Source organism: Camellia sinensis, chromosome 10, assembly GCF_055761805.1.
Source record: "Camellia sinensis isolate YWXY chromosome 10, ASM5576180v1, whole genome shotgun sequence".
Taxonomy (NCBI): domain Eukaryota; kingdom Viridiplantae; phylum Streptophyta; class Magnoliopsida; order Ericales; family Theaceae; genus Camellia; species Camellia sinensis.
In genome coordinates, this window is record NC_138970.1 from 33,888,534 (window position 1) to 33,909,589 (window position 21,056).

Consider the following 21,056-nt stretch of genomic DNA (forward strand, 5'->3'; position numbering starts at 1 on the left):
CATTTTAGTTTTAGAATAAAATAAAGAGAGTATTAGAACACAGGTTTGGTTCGCCGAACAATTTATTTTGGAGTGCTACTACAAATTGATTAAAGATCATTGTATCCTGGGAGATAGACGCCACTCAACCGTAAGCACTATAGCGGGGCGAATCTGTCTTAAGGACAGAGTGTCACACACTCGACTTGGTCTTTGAATTATTTATTCGGTTCTACAAAATAAATACTGTAAGTTTTATTTTATTTTGTTTGAATTAGTTTCAATTTATTTTATTTACACAGAAGATTGTTCCAACAATCTTGAGACAGATTCGAATTATTCTGTTTACAGAATTTTTCGTTTGTTTCCTTTTCTCTTTCTTCTTTTAAGAAAATTATTTTCTGTGGATTTACAAAATAATATTCTGGTTGGAAAAACAAATAGTGATTATATGCTATTTGACAGATAGTAGTAATATACTGTCTATTTTCTTTGACAACTAGTAGTACGATACTGGTGTCATTAACAATTCAGAATATATTTTTGTGGAATTTTTTCAGAAATTAATTTTGGGTTTTAGAAATTATTTTCTGAGTTTTTATTACTTAAAATTCTGTTTTAGTATTTTAATTATTGAAGTGTTATAGAAATTAATTTTTTGTGTGGAATTAATTTGGTTGAATAAAATTTTATTTTATTTCCAAATTAATTGAAAAATAAAAGTTATATTCTTATTACTTTTATTTTACAGAATTTAATTTCATGTGTGGAATTAATTTGGTTGAATAAAATTTTATTTTATTTCCAAATTAATTGGAAAATAAAAGTTACATTCGTGTTTCTTTTATTTTTTACAGAATTTAATTTTGTGAATTTGGTTTAATTTTCTGTGTAGTGTAAATTCTAATTATAATTTGTTTTATAAATTAGAATTGATGGCTACTGAAACTAATGCCCAAACAAGTACTATTGTGGTGGCTACAATGACGCCAACCCCCTCTCCTGTTGTAACAGTACCAGTAAATCACAGTGAAAAGCCAGAGAAGTTGTCAAGAACTTACTTTAAAAGATGACAACAGAAAATATTGTTCTATCTTACAACTCTGAACCTGGCTCGTTTCCTCCGTGAAGATGCTCCTATCTTGAAAGAGGATGAAACCGACCGGCAAGTGGTTGCTGCGGTTGATGCCTGGAAACATGCCGATTTCCTTTGCCGGAACTACATCTTGAACGGACTTGACAACACATTATACAACGTCTACAGTCCTATCAAGACAACAAAGGAACTTTGGGAGTCTTTGGAGAAAAAATACCAAACGGAAGATGCCGACTCAAAGAAATTTGTGGTTGGCAGATTCTTGGATTTTGTAATGGTTGATTCAAAAACTGTGATCAGCCAAGTTCAAGATTTCCAACTCATTCTGCATGACATTCACACAGAAGGCGTGTCTCTCAGTGAATCCTTCCAAGTTGCAGCCTTAATTGAAAAATTACCAAAAGGCTGGAAGGAATTCAAGAACTACCTCAAACACAAGCGCAAATAAATTTCTATGAAAGAATTAATTGTGCGTTTGAGGATTGAGGAGGACAATCGCAATTCTGAAAAGCGGGCCGGTAAGCATCCTATGGAGTCTAAGGCAAATGTGGTGGAACATGCTTCAAAAACCAAGAAACGAAAGTCTTCTAGAGAAAGTTCATCACAAGGCTCTAAAGGGGGGGGGGGAATAAAAAGTACAAGTTTAATGGCAAATGTTACATCTGTGACAAAGAGGGACATCAGGCCAAAGATTGTCGTAGCAAAGGCAAAAACAAAAGAAGAACAAGCAAGAAGCCTGCTCAAGCCCATATGACCGAAGTGGACAAGATTTCCAATGGTGTAGATGACATCAATCTTTCTGCAGTTGTTTTCGACGCAAATCTTGTCGAAAATCCTAAAGAATGGTGGGTGGTGTAGACATCCCCCGAATGCCCCGGGAGGGAATCCCGTTTTGTTCGCTTGGGTCCACTACAGTTCAGGACTCAAATTGTCACGGTTCTAAATTTGAGCCAAAGAGTCCAAATCCAGCAAATTGTTTTTTGAAAAAAGATTTTTTGTAAAGAAGTGCCAAATATGGACTGCTTTGCCAGATACAGAGTCGCCACCTAAATATTTTTTATAGGGAAATTTAGGAAACCCTGACTCGTTTTCCTAAGGCCACGTGTTGCCTCGGCTCGGGAACTTGGGTACGATTGGGGAAGGTCAGCTATGAGCACCCCCGCTCGCCCGATCCGAAGATCGGCCTCCACTAACCATGATATCTAGTTTTGAAGACGTTATGTGTCCTTATTCTAATTAATTAGCTAATCTTACTATGTGATGCGAACAACACAAAAGTATAGACTAGATCACCAAATTTGGAACAAAGCATTGCATATCTGTTTGTTCGGAAAATGGTTTGAAATTTGCTACTCGCGAGTAGGCTAAAATACGGATTTCAACGAGTTGTTCCAACTCAAGCAATCCAACCTTCACCCACAGGCATTCAGGCAGTTATAACACATAAGCACATAGCCTCATGGTAAGCATGCTATCATGGCAACACTTACACTCATGCAAGGATGCTAAAACATTAATGCTCACCGAGTACTCCAAGCCAAAACAGAAACTAGTTAATAATCATATACATGATCCTAGTTCATGTTAAGATGGCTAATGCAACACATGCAAAATGCAACTACAATAGGCTCGACTATTCTAAGATGGCATATGATGATGCTATAACTAACACGTATTCAACTTGGAATTAAAATACAATGCAGTTAGTATGATGCGCCGAGCCCGGTGAATCCAAGACAAATGTATGGATGCACGCATGCATAGCATAAGGTATGCTAATTTAAATATGCCCTAATACTAACCATAGAAAGCAGGTAAGTAAAAGGGAGAAAGAAATGGGGTTGGAAGACACGCACACACGCACGCACACTTATTACACAATTGCCCTCGCTTGAAGGGTCCGAAATAATAATACATGCCAAATAATGAATTAACTATCCTAGCTAATTAATTATTACAAAACTTCTAATTAATTAACAAATTAATTACAAAAAAAAGCCTAAACATGAAACTAAAGAGACCGCCGCAGCTCTGCCTCGGAATGCGTGGATGATGCCTGCTTGACTCGCCTTGCTCGGAAACCCGGTACCATGCTACTGTTGTCTTTGTTTACACTGCCTTACTCCTCTGAAAATTATGAAAGTTTCCAGGACCCTTCTGAATAACTCCCTAAGTGTTGTGGGATGCCACCGGCCATGATAGAGCATTACCGGCTATGAGAATGTGGCCATCGGCCAAAAATTGAACCACCGGCTGGACTTTGGTAGCCGGTCGGCACTGTAAGTGGCCGGCCGGCCATTCCTTCCTGCAGAACCCTGTTTTGACAGCAGCAGAGGACAGATAGTGCATGGCATGGAAATTTCAAAGCAATGTGTGCATGGTCACTCTCCCAATCATGTTATGGACTCAAGAGAGTGCGGCCCTTGGTCCTCGGGCCACCAATCACGCATTTCGATGCATGATGGCCAAAGGCACCAAGCTTGCAAATCAATGTAAATGCATGCGACAAAACAAATGAATGCCTCATGCCCTATCATGTTGAGATCAAGGGCATCAGCGACCGAGGGTTGAGACGTGTTTCGTCACTTGGAGTACGAACACACCTCACCCCTCTTGCTTGGTTTGACACCCCAAACCAAGCAAAATGTAATGCATGTATGCAACATGGCTCAAACATGCGAAGTAGCTCAAGTATGCCATATGGGACTAAGGTAATGAACATGCCAAATGCAATGTGCCAAACATGCAAGATGCAATGCCATGCAATCTATCATGCAAGCTAGGATACGAAATGCAACTAGCTAAACAATATGCAAATGTGCAAACATGATACAATGCAAGCATGATACCAAAGCAATGCAACACATTAAACATGTGATTATATACAAAGATGGACTTAAACCGAGATGGGAAGGCCTCAGCCCATCCCAAAACAGTGGCCAAGAATACTAAAATAATGGTGCCAATCATGCAAAATAAACATGCCAACCGAAGGGCCTAAGACTAAGGCATGAAAGGCAACTCTCAAGAACACTCAAAGATGACAAAAATGGACATTAAGCACTCATGTTAAACTTTGAAAAGCATGCGAAGGATGAAGCCAAAACATGCTAGGGAATGGGTGAGAGATAGAAGACATTGAAGGCCACAAAGAAAGCATTACTCAACACCTACCCCAAGCAAACATGGCATGGATTTTTCAATGCAAAACAAAGTTTTATCATGCAAAAATGAGCCCCAAAAACCTCTGATATGGAAGTCCAAAACCTCAAACACATAGGCATGCACAAAAGCCCCAAACATGGAGCATAAGACCACATCTCTTCAAGGCATTGAAAGGGTAACAAATGCAATTATGTAAGCATAAAACAAGAACTGAAATGGCATAATAAGTGACTCCAAATCACTAAAATAGCCCAACTAAAGCATGCTTATGACTCACACACCCAAGGCTCAGTACCCAACAGACCTTAAGCATGGCAAAATAATGCTAAAACCTTCTTGGAACCAAACCAAAATCATGCTAGAATGTCATCTCATAACATAATACATATTAGACCAAAACATGAGATTACAAGGCAAGCATATAATGCATGAAATGGACCATTAATCCGACCAAAAACAGTGATATAATATGACCAAATAACATCTAAAAACCTCTGAAATGGAGCCAAAAACAACTAAGCATGCATGCTACCCTTGTGAGCCAAAAAAATTGAACAAATGAGAGACCAAGGGAGAGGGGTGTCCCTCCCCTATGCAAGACTTCAAGACCCCTTCACCACCACTGAAAATCCAATGGGTTTCAGTGGTGAGAAGGCCAATACACAAAAGGTTCTAAAGCTCAACAAAAGAAGGCACAAAAGGGGCCAAACAAGGCCTAAGAGGGGGAGGTCGACCCCAAACACAAAAGAGACCTTAATTAAAGATCTTAAGCATGCAAATACAAGACTTTTTTCAGTTATACACAAAGCTTAAATCAGTATGCAAGATAGGTTAAAAACTAGTGCAAGAATGGGGAATATAAAGCAACTATACTCACCCTTGAAGAACACTTGAAGAACAGCAAGTCCAGCCCCTTTTTCTGATCAAAACCAACCCAAAACCTCCAAGAACAATCTCTCAACACCTCAAGAACCGAAGTATGGTGTAATACTATGTGTTTTAGTGCAAAACTAAGAACAAAACACCCTTTTAGGCCCTCTAACACACACAAATGAAGAGAGAGATGGAGATATAGAGAGAGAGTGGTGTATATATTAGATATATATGTATTATCTCTGGGGTTTTTTTTTTTTTGAACCTCTTCAAAGGAGAAGGAAGGCTCTCTTATATAGACAAGGCCAAGGCCTAAGCTTCCAAGAGAAGCTAACAACAGGGGTCAAGGCTTCTCAAAGAAGCTAAGGAAAAGGGGCCAAGGCTTCTTTAGGAAGCTGAGACAGGTGTCCAAGCTTCTTGAGGAAGCTAAGACAAAGGTCCAAGCTTTCCCAAGAAGCTAGACCAAAAGGGTGCAAAGGGTGCAAATTCCTCCATACACGTGTATGGAGGACAGGTCCGTGCACTCCAGCTGGCACAGCTGGCACAACTGGCATGCATAATGCCTGAAAAAGGCAAAAAGGTGGTACCAGCCAGAAAAGGAGTCCATCGGCCAAATAAATGGTCGGCCGACCACACAAAGTGCCGACCGGCCATCACCAATGGCCGGTGGCAAGAAGACACGGCCGGTGGCCTCAAGCCATGGCCGGTGAGGCGTGGGGATGGCCAACAAGCCATTAGACCTTCTAAAGCAAAAACCAACAAGTGTTTGGTCCAACCAAGCACAAGACAACCGAGTTGAGAGATCTTGAGGCAAGGCACGTAGCCGAGACCTCCGGGAACTCAAAACGAACACGAACGTGGATGATCACCAAGTGTTCAAACGGTGACGTCCAAGTCTTGAGGACGGTCAAAAATGGGGTGTCTACAGGTGGACACTGGTGCTACTCGCCATATCTGTGCCGACAAAAAGATGTTCACATCTTATTCTACAGTGGACAATGGTGAACAACTTTTTATGGGCAACTCCTCAACTTTCAAAGTTGAAGGACAAGGAAAGATTGTTCTCAAGATGACATCAGGAAAGGAACTCACTCTCAACAATATGCTGCATGTACCGGACATTCGCAAGAATCTTGTTTCCGGATCTTTGTTGAGTAAGAATGGGTTTAGGCTAGTATTTGAGAAGGATAAATTTGTACTTACTAAGAATGGGATGTATGTAGTAAGAGGTTACATGTCTGATGGCCTTTTCAAGTTAAATGTAATGACTGTTGTACCCTCAGTTATTAATAATAATACATCTTCTTCTTACTTGCTTGAGTCTTCAAATTTATGGCATGGTAGACTAGGACATGTTAATTATGGATCTTTGCGTAGATTAATTAATATGGAATGTTTACCTAAATTTGATATTGATTCAAATCATAAATGTGAAATTTGCGTTGAGGCAAAATTATCTAAAACTCATTTTCATTCAATTGAAAGAAGTACGGAACCACTTGAATTAATTCATAGTGACATTTGTGATTTTAAATCAATTCAAACTAGAGGTGGGAAAAAATATTTTATCACTTTTATAGATAACTATACTAGATATAGTTATGTTTATTTAATTCGAACCAAAGATGAAGCTTTGGAAATTTTCATTCAATATAAGAATGAAGTTGAAAATCAACTTGGTAAGAAAATCAAGAAACTTAGAAGTGATAGAGGTGGTGAATATGAATCACCTTTTGGTGAATTTTGTAAAGAACATGGAATAATTCATCAAACCACTGCTCCTTACTCACCTCAGCAGAATGGAACTGCTGAAAGGAAAAATAGGACTTTAAAAGAAATGATGAATGCCATGTTAATAAGTTCTGGATTGCCTCAGAACTTGTGAGGGGAAACAATACTTTCTGCTAATTATATTTTAAATAAAGTACCCCGAAAGAAAGTGAATCAAACACCTTATGAAATGTGGCATGGTAGAGTACCATCCTACAAATACTTAAAAGTGTGGGGGTATTTGGCTAAAGTGGCTATTCCTAGTCCTAAAAAGACTAAGATAGGTCCTAAGACCATTGATTGCATTTTCATTGGTTATGCCAAGAATAGTAGTGCATATCGGTTTTTGATTCATAAATCAAAACATTCCGAAATACATGTAAATACTATTATTGAATCTCGGAATGTATCATTCTTTGAACATGTATTTCCAAATAAGACTAGACAAGAGACTAGTAACCAAAAGAGATCTCATGATGCTATTACTAGTCAGGATCAAGAACAAGAGTTAGATCAAAATGAGGAAGAAGAACCTAGGCGTAGTAAACGTGCTAGAACCTCAAAATCTTTTGGTCCAGATTTTCTAACATTTTTGTTAGAAAATGAGCCTTTAACTTTTATAGAGGCTATGTCTAGTCCTAAGGCTCCTTTATGGAAAAAAGCTGTCAACAGTGAAGTTGAATCCATCTTGCAAAATCACACTTGGTAATTAGTGGACTTGCCACCAGGTTGTAAACCTCTTGGGTACAAGTGGATTTTCAAAAGGAAAATGAAAGCGGATGGATCAATTGACAAGTATAAGGCAAGACTTGTTGTCAAAGGATTTAGACAAAAAGAAGGTCTTGATTACTTTGACACATACTCACCGGTTACTAGAATAACATCCATTAGAATGCTAATTGCCATTGCATCTCTATACAATCTAGAAATTCATCAAATGGATGTGAAAACCGCTTTCTTAAATGGTGAGTTAAATGAAGAAATTTACATGGAACAACCATAAGGTTTTTCTGTTCCCGAAAAAGAAAAGAAAGTGTGTAAATTGGTTAAATCATTATATGGTTTAAAACAAGCGCCAAAGCAGTGGCATGAGAAATTTGACAAGGCAATGATGTCAAATGGATTCAAAATTAATGAGTGTGACAAATGTGTTTATATTAAAAACACAGACAAAGGTTATGTCATTGTATGTCTTTATGTAGATGATATGCTCATCATAGGTAGTAATAATGATATGATTAAAACTACCAAGAAAATGTTAAATAAACATTTTGACATGAAGGACATGGGCATTGCTGATGTAATTCTTGGTATAAAAATTACCAAAACATCAGAAGGATATGCTCTGTCACAATCTCATTACATTGAGAAAATACTTGACAAATTCTGCAAAGATGATGATCATCTTGCTAGAACACCTGTAGATGTTAATTTGTTTCTATCTAAGAATGTACAGGAAAGTATTTCTCAATTAGAATATGCCCAAATTATTGGAAGCTTAATGTACTTGATGAACTGCACTCGCTCAGATATAGCTCATGTAGTAAGTAAATTAAGTAGATATACGAGTAATCCGGGAGTAGAACACTGGAAAGCAATTATAAGGGTTCTAAGGTATCTCCGATTTACTCATAATATTGGGTTGAATTATACTAGATATCCAGCAGTACTTGAAGGATACTGTGATGCAAATTGGATATCAGATACTAGAGACTCAAAGTCCACCAGTGGATATGTCTTTACTCTTGGTGGGGCGGCTGTATCTTGGAAATCTTCCAAACAGACTTGTATTGCTAGGTCTACTATGGAATCAGAATTCATAGCTTTAGACAAAGCAGAGGAAGAAGCAGAATGGCTTCGCCACTTCCTTGAAGATATTCCAATATGGCCAAAACCGGTGCTAGCTATATGCATACATTGCAATAGTCAATCAGCAATAGGTAGAGCACAGAGTCATATGTACAATGGTAAGTCTAGACACATTCGTCGTCGACATAATACCGTGAGACAACTACTCTCCAATGGAATTATTTCCATTGATTATGTGAAGTCTAAAGACAACATAGCGGATCCACTAACCAAAGGGTTAGCAAGAGAGTTAGTTGAGAATTCATCGAGGGGAATGGGACTAAAGCCTATTAAATAAGAGTTACCACAACGGCAACCCAACCTAGTTGACTGGAGATCCCAAGATCTAGGTTCAAAGGGACAATCGAGTTGTGAATGATTCAGAAGGATCACTGGGGAGTTAAACTCCTACCCATTTCTATGCTGAAATAGTGATGACTGCAGAGTTTTTGGTTAAGTAATACTTTTAATGATTCTTATATCTAGCTATACCTAGTGGAGTATAGCAGGATACTCATCATAAGCATCACCTATGTGAGTGTGAACTGGGCCGGTTCTGTGAGATTTGTGAAGGGCTACAATTCTCTAAAGCATTCACGAAAGACCAAGTTGTTCAGGGCCAAAATGAACACAATAGTGAGAACTAAACTGTGTCTGGGGATATACTGTGTGAGTTCTATTGTCCTGGTTTACACAAATGGATGAACAGTTCAAGATATCATGTTCACTGGTTAGCTAGTAAATCCGATAGTGTCTCACAAGGGAAGGTTCAAAGCCAAAAGCTACCTACCATTTGCAAAATATTTCCAATTTCTATACTCTCTGTATTTAGATCATGTTATTGCATTTTCTCTCCGTCAAATTCCATTCATGTGGGGGATTGTTGGAAAAAATGGTTTAATATAGGCATATTTTTTTTAGCCCAATTTGAGTACGCCCCAAACGTCTTTTGGGGTGAGTCTGAAGAGGTGAAGTGATCCTTGCCGCGTGGCAAGTCACATGGTGAAGACGGAACGTCAAAACCATTTATGAGTGAATGGAAAGTTAACGTTGTTTTTGGGTCTAACATTAATTTTTTAGATAAAATTCATTTGAATTTTTTCAATAAAAATTATTGTGGGAATTTAATTTAATTCTAAATTCAAATTTTGGGTTCCTAAGTGGTTTCCTAAAGTTTGTTTTGTATTTAATTTAATTCTAAATTCAAATTTTGGTTTCCTAAAATTTGTACCTCTTCCTTTATTTATTAAACTATTTCAATAGTTTAATATATATATATATATATGTACAAATAGTTTAATATATATATTTCAAATAGTTTAATAAAATACTATTTCAAACAGTTTTGAACTTGGTCCTCCAACGGCTACTTTTCAAATTGTTTGGAAGGAAATCAGTTCTATGTGCAACGGGCAAAAATCTGTTTGAAACAGATTGCATCAGTTCATTTGGTTTTGGTACCTATTCGGACAAAGTTTGTGCCTATATATAGCCTTCAATTCCAACAGTCTTGGGATCCAATTTTCCATCCGAAAATTCGTCTAAGAAAATTCCTTTTACTTTCCAAACTTTGATTTTTGGTGCATTATTCTTCATTTTAGTTTTAGAATAAAATAAAAAGAGTATTAGAACACAGGTTTGGTTCACCGAACAATTTGTTTTGGAGTGCTACAACAAATTGATTAAAGATCATTGTATCCTGGGAGATAGACGCCACTCAACCATAAGCACCATAGCGGGGCGAATCTGTCTTAAGGACAGAGTGTCACACACTCGACTTGCTCTTTGAATTATTTATTCGGTTCTACAAAATAAATACTGTAAGTTTTATTTTATTTTGTTTGAATTAGTTTCAATTTATTTTATTTACACAGAAGATTGTTCCAACAATGACGACGCAGGCACCAACGCCGCGGGACCGAGGGAAGCCATCAGCGTAGCCGGCGTTGAGCTCGTTGCAGCAGTCGATGAGGTTGAGACCGGGCTCGGCGAGGAGGTGGTCGAGGAGAGTGAGGTTGAAGTCGCCGGGAACGGAGAAGACGTCGGAGACGCCGATCTGGACGAGGCGAGGTAACGGCCGAGGATGGAGACAAAGCCATTGTGAGGTAGAGTTCCAATGACGTCGGTGGAAAAGATGTTGGTGGGTTCGACTGGTCCGATCGTAGTGTCCATTGATGATGATGATGATGATGATGATGAAAATGAAATAGAAGCACACAAATATATATAGAGTTTAGATTGTGCTTGAGGAAACCAGGAGGTTTTGCCGTTTGTGGTGTTCTGGTTTGGAGAAGACCTTTTGGGAAAGCGGTGGGTGGTGGTGTGTGATTGTAATAACCCACATTCATGTCTTAGTCATGTTCATGTACATTGCATGATTTTGTCTTGTTAAGCTTGCATTTGCAGACTTTGACTTGTTTTGCCTAAGTAAAGGTACCTGTCTTGTATTGTGCTTATGTGATTTGCCTAAGTGTTGTATGCATGTTTTGTTCCTTCCTTGCTATGCCAAGCCTAGGTCATGTCAAGCCTAGGTCATGTTAAGCCTAGGTCATGTTAAGCCTAGGTCATGCCAAGCCTAGGTCATGTCAAGCCTAGGTCATGTTAAGCCTAGGTCATGTTAAGCCTAGGTCATGCCAAGCCTAAGTCATGCCAAGCCTAGGTCATGTTAAGCCTAAGTCATGCCAAGCCTAGGTCATGCCAAGCCGAGGTCATCTTAAGCCTAGGTCACACCTTTGAACCTCTTACACCTTGGACCATCTTGGAACCGCTTTTGTGACCTCCACCATCACCTAGGCATATTGGCCGAGATGTTATCACCTAGGCGTCCGAGATCCTTAATCCTTGCACCTAGTGATCTTGTTCTGGGACTGGAATGACCTAGACCGAGGTGTGGCACATCTAGGCCAAGGTGTGGCACAGCTTAGTCAAGTGTTGTCCTTCCTAGCCGAGGTCATTGTCATCTTAGTTGCCAAAGTCTTATTGTTAGCCAATGTCACCACTTGCCGGAGTGTCATCTCGAGTAGCTTGTTAGATACGCCTTGTCAGAACCTTGTCTTGTCAATCCATCACCTTTTTGAAGAGAACCAACCAGCCGTTGCCACGTGTCCGAGCTGAGAGTTAAGTCAGCCGGCAGGGAGAGAAACCCCTCATTTGTTGTATATTGTTTTGAAGAGTAGAGAGAGAAGCTCTAGAAGAGGGAGAAGAGTTCTTGAGAGAGAGTAGATTTCCAAGCTTGATTCCTAAAGATCCAACCGTTAGATCCGCGTTCTAAGGTTAGATTCTTGATCTGCTCATGATGTTCTTTATGTTTATGATATTGCATTGCATGATTGAATATGATTTGTAAGCCATGCATTGCTTTGAAGTTCGGTTTTAGAAAGAGAAAATGGCAATCATGTGTTCTTCAAGAAAAGTCATGTTTTGATCCGAAGGCTCATGCCTAGATCCATGTTTTTGTGTTTGTTCTTGCATGATTTTCAAGTATGGGTACCCAGGTCCATGTTTTCGAACTCATGTCATGAAATCCCAGATCTTGTAATAACAAGTTATGATTTTAGCATTCATATTCTTCATGTTCTTCATGCTCATGTTCTTCATGTTCTTCAAGGAGGAAACCCAGATTTCCAGGCTTCATTTCCCTAGGTGTGATCACCGACACCACTCTTGCCTAGATCACACACTTAGGCCAAGCATCGTATCTCACCTTGGCCTACCTTACATGATCACTTGCACGTTAGTTTATCTTGCATGCACACCTAGGCTAACCACTGCACACCTAGGCCGACCATGGTACACCCATGCCGGCACCTTGTAACACCTCGGCAGACAGCTGCATACTGAAGCCTAGGTAACCACACCTCGGCCAAGAGGTGTGGGACCTCGGCCAAGACCTCCTGAGTTCGCCCAGCTAGGTCGTTTTAGCCTAGATCATCTCTGTGCATCCATTCCAGGACCTGGTTGGTACCCAGCATGTTTTCCCTAGATGTTTTCCAGCATGTTTTCCCTAGATGTTTTCCAGCATGTTTTCCCTAGATGTTTCCAGCATGTTTTCCCTAGATGTTTTCAGCATGTTTTCCCTAGATGTTTTCCAGCATGTTTTCCCTAGATGTTTTCCAGCATGTTTTCCCTAGATGTTTTCCAGCATGTTTTCCCTAGATGTTTTCAGCATGTTTTCCCTAGATGTTTTCCAGCATGTTTTCCCTAGATGATTTCCAGCATGTTTTCCCTAGATGTTTTCAGCATGTTTTCCCTAGATGTTTTCCAGCATGTTTTCCCTAGATGTTTTCCAGCATGTTTTCCCTAGATGTTTTCCAGCATGTTTTCCCTAGATGTTTCTAGCATGTTTTCCCTAGATGTTTTCCAGCATGTTTTCCCTAGATGTTTTCCAGCATGTTTTCCCTAGATGTTTCCAGCATGTTTTCCCTAGATGTTTCCAGCATGTTTTCCCTAGATGTTTTCCAGCATGTTTTCCCTAGATGATTTCCAGCATGTTTTCCCTAGATGTTTTCAGCATGTTTTCCCTAGATGTTTTCAGCATGTTTTCCCTAGATCATTTGCATTCATGTGAAGCTTGTTTCAAGAGTGCGTTCAATAGACTTTGCCACGTGTTTGTAGGACTTGGACCTTTGCCTTGATCCCGACGTCCCAAGAACTAAGTGAGTGGTATTTTTAATAAAGTTATGTTATAACGTTTTGACAAAGCTTTGCCTTGTTTTGATAAAAGTAATTGATTTAGCATGAATGATTATCCCTATTTGAATATCAAACGCTATCTTGTTTTGATGACATGTCTTGAAAGTCCTTAGTTGCAGGGGACTATAATGCAACTGCACTCTTGTCTTGAAAGTCCTTAGTTGCAGGGGACTATAATGCAACTGCACTCTTGTCTTGAAAGTCCTTAGTTGCAGGGGACTATAATGCAACTACACTCTTGTCTTGATATGTCATCACCCCATGTATTATGTAGATGTTATTTAACATCCCAAGCAAGATTTGAAAGACCAAGATTTGATTGATGAACTTGATTCATCCCATGTTTTGAACAAGCTATGATATATGTATTGTTTTGACAAGGACCTTGGAAATCATTCATTTAACCCCTTTATTACTTATACCATTCACTGAGTATCCAAGCTCACCCTCCCTATGTATATATATAGGTAATAAGCAAGAGGTCGGCTTCGCCAAGATGTGTGTTTTGCAAGATGTTTTGGATGCATGTTATGTCGGCAATATTTATGTCGGCAATTTTTGAAGCTTATGTATTTTGAACATGTCGGCTCGAGAAGCCTTTTTCCAAGATATAATATGTATTTTGTACTTCATTTCTATTTGTATTCAAGTTGTAAAGCTATGTAAAGATGTATGTCATTTCATTTGACTTATGCACTGCTCTTATGGACCACTTGTATTTTAGATTATTGCTTCCGCACTTGTGAGCCCCCTATATCTATACTCTGATTGTGTGTGAATTTTGTATGTTGGCCTTCGGTAATTACGGATTACTGGCCATCACGGCACCAAACTACTAGGGGCGGTTTGGGGGCGTGACAGAATGGTATCAGAGCACGAGATCCTTATAGTACGTTATTCACACACTTTGAGTCCTAAAGAGCATAGGATGTCCCTTAGAATGATGTTAGGATTGCATCATGTTGCTTGCTACTTGACAAGGGGTGCATCTTCTCGGCATGATCATTTATTACTTGCATGCATGTTTACTTGCTCATTTTGTTTAAGAGTCACATTTTGCATACCTCTAGCATCATGAGAAGGGGTAGACCTCCAGTCAGCCGAGATTATCTCGAAGACCGAATAGACAGATTGGAAGAACTGGTCGAAGGTTTGACACGCGAGTTAAGGCAGGTAAGACAACAGAACACTGACATCGCATCCACTCAGGCCGAGCAGACGGACGACCGACAAGCAGTACCACCTCTACCTCCTCCAGTACCACAAGTGCAACCACAGTCAGCCTCGTATAAAGATGGCACATTACTCAACATGCCGACGTATTCCAGAGCACTGGACAAGGCCATCCTGACAGGAACCAACTTGAACAAGAGTCAGAATTTGGGAGAGAAACAAAAAAAGAGACAACATTATGAGAATCGCAAAGTACCGTTCAATGCTAAGAGGAAGGCGAACATGGGCAGTTCCAGCAACACAGAGCAAGAAGGTAATAGTAAGCCGACATGTACGAGTTGCAAGAGGCAACATTTTGGAGTTTGTCATTGGGTATCGGGGGCTTGCTTTGAATGTGGCGAGATGGGTCATCGTATTAAGGATTGTCCCAAGGTAAAGGCTAGGAAAGATAAGAAGAGATAAGAACTCGACATCGGGAGTCGTTTTGGGAACAAGGTAAGCGAAGTTTGGGGACCAAACTTCTTTAAGGGGGGAAGTATGTAATAACCCACATTCATGTCTTAGTCATGTTCATGTACATTGCATGATTTTGTCTTGTTAAGCTTGCATTTGCAGACTTTGACTTGTTTTGCCTAAGTAAAGGTACCTGTCTTGTATTGTGCTTATGTGATTTGCCAAAGTGTTGTATGCATGTTTTGTCCCTTCCTTGCTATGCCAAGCCTAGGTCATGTCAAGCCTAGGTCATGTTAAGCCTAGGTCATGTTAAGCCTAGGTCATGCCAAGCCTAGGTCATGTCAAGCCTAGGTCATGTTAAGCCTAGGTCATGTTAAGCCTAGGTCATGCCAAGCCTAAGTCATGCCAAGCCTAGGTCATGTTAAGCCTAAGTCATGCCAAGCCTAGGTCATGCCAAGCCGAGGTCATCTTAAGCCTAGGTCACACCTTTGAACCTCTTACACCTTGGACCATCTTGGAACCGCTTTTGTGACCTCCACCATCACCTAGGCATATTGGCCGAGATGTTATCACCTAGGCGTCCGAGATCCTTAATCCTTGCACCTAGTGATCTTGTTCTGGGACTGGAATGACCTAGACCGAGGTGTGGCACATCTAGGCCAAGGTGTGGCACAGCTTAGTCAAGTGTTGTCCTTCCTAGCCGAGGTCATTGTCATCTTAGTTGTCAAAGTCTTATTGTTAGCCGATGTCACCACTTGCCGGAGTGCCATCTCGAGTAGCTTGTTAGATACGCCTTGTCAGAACCTTGTCTTGTCAATCCATCATCTTTTTGAAGAGAACCAACCAGCCGTTGCCACGTGTCCGAGCTGAGAGTTAAGTCAGCCGGCAGGGAGAGAAACCCCTCATTTGTTGTATATTGTTTTGAAGAGTAGAGAGAGAAGCTCTAGAAGAGGGAGAAGAGTTCTTGAGAGAGAGTAGATTTCCAAGCTTGATTCCTAGAGATCCAACCGTTAGATCCGCGTTCTAAGGTTAGATTCTTGATCTGCTCATGATGTTCTTTATGTTTATGATATTGCATTGCATGATTGAATATGATTTGTAAGCCATGCATTGCTTTGAAGTTCGGTTTTAGAAAGAGAAAATGGCATTCATGTGTTCTTCAAGAAAAGTCATGTTTTGATCCGAAGGCTCATGCCTAGATCCATGTTTTTGTGTTTGTTCTTGCATGATTTTCAAGTATGGGTACCCAGGTCCATGTTTTCGAACTCATGTCATGAAATCCCAGATCTTGTAATAACAAGTTATGATTTTAGCATTCATATTCTTCATGTTCTTCATGCTCATGTTCTTCATGTTCTTCAAGGAGGAAACCCAGATTTCCAGGCTTCATTTCCCTAGGTGTGATCACCGACACCACTCTTGCCTAGATCACACACTTAGGCCAAGCATCGTATCTCACCTTGGCCTACCTTACATGATCACTTGCACGTTAGTTTATCTTGCATGCATACCTAGGCTAACCACTGCACACCTAGGCCGACCATGGTACACCCATGCCGGCACCTTGTAACACCTCGGCAGACAGCTGCATACTGAAGCCTAGGTAACCACACCTCGGCCAAGAGGTGTGGGACCTCGGCCAAGACCTCCTGAGTTCACCCAGCTAGGTCGTTTTAGCCTAGATCATCTTTGTGCATCCATTCCAGGACCTGGTTGGTACCCAGCATGTTTTCCCTAGATGTTTTCCAGCATGTTTTCCCTAGATGTTTTCCAGCATGTTTTCCCTAGATGTTTTCCAGCATGTTTTCACTAGATGTTTCCAGCATGTTTTCCCTAGATGTTTCCAGCATGTTTTCCCTAGATGTTTTCCAGCATGTTTTCCCTAGATGTTTTCAGCATGTTTTCCCTAGATGTTTTCCAGCATGTTTTCCCTAGATGTTTTCAGCATGTTTTCCCTAGATGTTTTCCAGCATGTTTTCCCTAGATGTTTTCCAGCATGTTTTCCCTAGATGTTTTCCAGCATGTTTTCCCTAGATGTTTCCAGCATGTTTTCCCTAGATGTTTTCAGCATGTTTTCCCTAGATGTTTTCCAGCATGTTTTCCCTAGATGTTTTCCAGCATGTTTTCCCTAGATGTTTCCAGCATGTTTTCCCTAGATGTTTTCAGCATGTTTTCCCTAGATGTTTTCCAGCATGTTTTCCCTAGATGTTTTCAGCATGTTTTCCCTAGATCATTTGCATTCATGTGAAGCTTGTTTCAAGAGTGCGTTCAATAGACTTTGCCACGTGTTTGTAGGACTTGGACCTTTGCCTTGATCCCGACGTCCCAAGAACTAAGTGAGTGGTATTTTTAATAAAGTTATGTTATAACGTTTTGACAAAGCTTTGCCTTGTTTTGATAAAAGTAATTGATTTAGCATGAATGATTATCCCTATTTGAATATCAAACGCTATCTTGTTTTGATGACATGTCTTGAAAGTCCTTAGTTGCAGGGGACTATAATGCAACTGCACTCTTGTCTTGAAAGTCCTTAGTTGCAGGGGACTATAATGCAACTGCACTCTTGTCTTGAAAGTCCTTAGTTGCAGGGGACTATAATGCAACTGCACTCTTGTCTTGAAAGTCCTTAGTTGCAGGGGACTATAATGCAACTGCACTCTTGTCTTGATATGTCATCACCCCATGTATTATGTAGATGTTATTTAACATCCCAAGCAAGATTTGAAAGACCAAGATTTGATTGATGAACTTGATTCATCCCATGTTTTGAACAAGCTATGATATATGTATTGTTTTGACAAGGACCTTGGAAATCATTCATTTAACCCCTTTATTACTTATACCATTCACTGAGTATCCAAGCTCACCCTCCCTATGTATATATGTAGGTAATAAGCAAGAGGTCGGCTTCGCCAAGATGTGTGTTTTGCAAGATGTTTTGGATGCATGTTATGTCGGCAATATTTATGTCGGCAATTTTTGAAGCTTATGTATTTTGAACATGTCGGCTCGAGAAGCCTTTTTCCAAGATATAATATGTATTTTGTACTTCATTTCTATTTGTATTCAAGTTGTAAAGCTATGTAAAGATGTATGTCATTTCATTTGACTTATGCACTGCTCTTATGGACCACTTGTATTTTAGATTATTGCTTCCGCACTTGTGAGCCCCCTATATCTATACTCTGATTGTGTGTGAATTTTGTATGTTGGCCTTCGGTAATTACGGATTACTGGCCATCACGGCACCAAACTACTAGGGGCGGTTTGGGGGCATGACAGTGATCTTATTGCAAATGTTATTATTATTATTAAAATTACTTTAAAAAGGTGATTTTAGAATAGACTAGAAACGCGGTGTCCAAAAATTAACCGGTGGTGTTATATTGCATGTGGACCCAACCGCATAGTGGTAAGTTGCCGATTTATATAAAGGTGGAGGATTGATTACATATTTCTGATGGGAATTGTTAAGGTTGCGTTTGATTTTTTTAGGAATTATAATTTTAATTAAAATTTTTAATTTTTTTAAATTCATATCTAAATATATAACTTAAAATTACTTAAAATTTAATTCAAAAATTATTTTCAAAACTTATAACTAAATACATACTTTAAAACTCTTTTCAAAACTTAAAATCAAACTATTTTTAAAACTCTATTTAAAAAAAAAAATCAAATTTTATTTATTTTATTTTTTAAAATTATTTTTAAAATCATGATTTTAGTGTGGAGTCATGTTTTGAGTTCTGAGTTTTGAGAAGAGAAAATTTGTTTAGTTATGTGTTTTGAGTTATATTTTGAGATTTTTGAGATTTATTTATTTAAAATATTTAACAAATTTCTTAATTTTATTATTTTAGGGTAAATATTTTATATTTTAAATATTTATTTATTTATTTTAATGTGTTCTATATTTCATACATTTGTGTGCAGTATTTTTAAAAATATTTTAAATATTAAAAAAAATTTAAAAATTATTTTTTTATTTTAAATATATAATTTTTATTTTAAATTTTTTTATTTTTGTAAAAATTTTAATTTTTTTGCTATGTGCTTGGTTACAATTTAAATGTAGAGTTTTGAAAGTAGCGTGGAGTTTCGAGTTGTGTGTTTGGTTATCAGTTTTGAAAATAGTTTTTGAATTAGTTTTGAGTTATGTGTTTGGTTACGATTTGAGTGTGGAGTTGTGCTCTGAATTTAAAATATTAAAATTAAAAAAAATTAAAATTTTTACAAAATAAAATAAAAAATTTTTAATTAAAAAATTTAATATATTTAAATAAAAATTATATATTTAAAATAAAAATAATAAATTTTTTTTGATATTTTAAAAAAATAAATCCAAAAAATTTCAACAACTCAAAATTCAAAGACTCAAAACTCTTTTCAAAATTCAAAAACTTTTTTCAAAACTCATAACCAAACAAATTTTATCTTTTCAAAACTCAACTCACAATTCCACACTTAAATCACAACTGCACACTCAAATCATAATTTCAAAACTAAACCAAACATAATGTTCCTGTTTTTTTTTCTTAGTATCCCTTACTTTTTTTTGAATTCCTATCATCAAAATTGCTTTCTTTCTTATTTTTCTTTAGATCTTTTTCATAATTCCAAATATATATTTTAAACTCTCATCTCAATACTTTTCAACCGACAATCTCCCCCCACCTCCAGTAACCCCCTTCCGTTGCCGACAACCCTCCAACAGCCCTTCTCCTCCACTGGAGACCCTCATTCAGCACCATTTCCCTCACCGGTGACTTTTCTTTTTCGACGGCTCACTCCTTAGCTCCATCTCCCTTTCCCTTCTTCCACTGGCGATTCTCTACTTTGTTTCTTTCACCCAAATCTTTCATTCCACGAATCTCAGTCATTTGTCATCGCTGTCACCCATACAACTACCTTGGAGCCCTTTCCTACATACTCGTGCTCGATTTTTCTTCATTTGAAATTTTCTTGCTTGGTTCAAAAAACCAGTACGAAACAAATGGTGGAAGTTCAAGTGTAAACCACTGAACAAACGGTGGTAGTTTAGTTGTAGACCACCGAACAAATGGTGGTGGTTCAGCCTTGAACTACCAAACGAAATCTAGAGAAATCATAAGCGATACTACAATCGTGACAATCATGCAAGGAGGGTAGATTTGCCATCATCACTGGTCTTCTGTAATCGCGATTACGATCTGACGAGAGACAGATAGATAGAGATAAAAGAAAGTGAAAGAGAGTCTATGAGTGGTGTGGGTAATGGCGTTGTTGGTAGTTGGTGAGTAAGGGTGGAGGTGTTAATGGCTAGAGGTGATGTTTGTGAGATGGTTGGTGGGATTAGAGTTAGGGTTTGAAAATTTAAGGTTAGAAAGTTAGGGATGGGAATATAAATGGAATTTTATGTTCAGACAAAATTGAAATTAAAAAAATAAATAAAAGATGTGGGGGTCTTAAGAAAAATGCTAGAGGTAAATAGCACTAGTCATTTATGATACTCAGTATAATGCGCTCAAATTAAAAATATTTGTTCTACTAATTTTATGTATTTCAATAATAAGTCGCAGACTCATATATAGACGGAGATAAAGATTTATTCTATCAACTGTGTCTGACGCTCGAGCGAGGCTTTCTACGCTCGAGCGGACTACGTGTATAAACAGTCCGTGAAGATGATGTTTTGTATCACTTTTTCACTTCTCTCTCTCTCTAAAACTCACATTCTCTCTTAGATTTCATCTAAATCTATTGACCTTTTCACCCTAGTGTCTTTGAGAAAAAGGTAGAGTGCATCAAGATTTACATTTTGATCCGAATAGAAGTGGGTTTTGATGTTCTCGGAGTTCCACTCTTGCTTGGCTCATCTTCTCTCTTTGAGGTAGGGATTTTCTACACTTTGTTATGGTTTTTAACTTAGTTATTTGTACATTGTGTAACAATGGTGGTCTTGGAGGTATTATGGACAAACCTAGGGTTTAGGATATAAAATGAAAAGAGGGGCTTTAGAGGAATG

At 38.6% G+C, this 21,056-nt stretch overlaps 1 pseudogene; it reads right to left on the reverse strand.

Moving 5' to 3' along the window:
- LOC145800290 (pyruvate decarboxylase 1-like) overlaps positions 1–10,903 on the reverse strand; it is a 28,131-nt pseudogene extending 17,228 nt beyond the window's left edge.
- Positions 10,904–21,056: the final 10,153 nt, after the last annotated feature.